The 1,553-nt window shown below is 37.9% G+C and overlaps 1 non-coding gene across 1 annotated transcript; it reads right to left on the bottom strand.

The window, feature by feature from the left end:
• Positions 1–44: 44 nt before the first annotated feature.
• LOC122150053 lies at positions 45–151 on the bottom strand. Its single transcript, XR_006163460.1, has one exon. It is a non-coding gene; the product is annotated as a U6 spliceosomal RNA (small nuclear RNA).
• Between the last annotated feature and the right edge of the window lie 1,402 nt (positions 152–1,553).

The following is a 1,553-nucleotide window of genomic DNA, read 5'->3' as shown; positions in this document are numbered from 1 at the left end:
GCATCTCTCTAATAGCTAATGATCGTGAGCATTTCTTCATATGTAAAAATATGGAACGCTTCACGAATTTGCGTGTCATCCTTGTGCAGGGGCCATGCTAATCTTCTCTGTATCGTTCCAATTTTAGTATATGTGCTGCCGAAGCGAGCACTCAGGTTAATTCACTTTAAAAGAGATGTTTGTTTAAAATAAGCTAATGCTAGTTAGAGTTATAATATGCTAATGCCAGCTAGAGTTGGTACTTTTGAGTTGTGGTCTTGGCGAAGAATACTGAAAGTACCACGGACTGCCAAAAGAACTAACAAATCTGTCCTGGATGAAGTGCAACCAGAATGCTCCGTGGAAGCAAGAATGGCCAGACTTTGTCTCACCTACTTTGGTCATGCTGTCAGAAGGGACTGTTACCTGCAGAAGGATATCAGCCTTGGTACAGTGGAGGGTCAACGAAAAAGAGGAAGGCCCTCAACAAGATGGACTGACACAGTGGCTGCAATGATGGGCTTAGGTATAGCAAGGGTTGTGAGCCTGGCACAGGACCGGGCAGTGTTTTGTTCTGTTATGCATAGAGTTTCTATGACTTGGAGACAACTCGACAGCACCTAACAACAACAGTTAGACATATAACAACATATTTTGAGTGCATAGAATATGAAGAGAATTATAGTCATCATAAAAATCAGTTGGACAAGTCATTATTTTTTTAGTGGATGTTATACTTACTGCCACCCAGAACTTGATAAATACTTACAGCAATAAAAACACTATAGGAAGAGCAAGGGTATCTGGCAAACCATCTGAGATGAGGATGCTATCAGAACAGCATTGTACCTTCTTAAGTGATTACAGGATCACCCTCCTGTGAAATCAGACATGATCTCACAAGAGTGATGGTTATCTCCTTATGGTTGGTATTCTGATCAGAATGTAATGATGGGATAGATTACTGTTACTTGAGTCACTACAATTTCCAAGATTGGAATAACTGATCTAGAACACTTTATAGCTACAAAGGATAATTTGGGTTCATATCTTTCTTTTACAGTTAACAAAAGTTGTTTGTTATTATAATAATTAGACCAGAGATAAATGAAGGAAAAGATGGTTTCATTTACAGGAGAGTATAACTTCTTAATAAATAACCTGGGTAAGTCCAACAGATGGTTTGTAACAAATATGTGTCTTCCAAACACTTTTCTTCTCTTTTCTTTCCAGATGGGAACCTCCTGGGACACATACATTTGGTTGAATTATATTTGATGTCCTTTGCGCCATCAAAAACAAGATAACATTATACATTTAGCAAGCATATAAAAATATTTTCCTTGGAAATTTTCATTATGCACATAATGATTTTACCTTCTAATTATCTGTCTTGATAAAAATAATTCTTAAAAAAATATAGACAGATTAGGCTGGCAAGATGGCGGACTAGGCAGAAGGATTGCACAGACCCTCTTCAAGAAAGAAAAGGGAAACCAATTAACACAGACACAGAAGATAATCTTGGACCCCTGAGCATTGAAGGGAAGGATGCAAAATTGGACTAAACCCCA

This window comes from Orycteropus afer, unplaced genomic scaffold (genome assembly GCF_000298275.1).
Source record: "Orycteropus afer afer isolate SDZICR_OR568_19922 unplaced genomic scaffold, OryAfe1.0 scaffold00082, whole genome shotgun sequence".
Taxonomy (NCBI): domain Eukaryota; kingdom Metazoa; phylum Chordata; class Mammalia; order Tubulidentata; family Orycteropodidae; genus Orycteropus; species Orycteropus afer.
The sequence above is the reverse complement of the archived record's forward strand: the minus strand, read 5'-3'. Positions and strand labels throughout refer to the sequence as shown.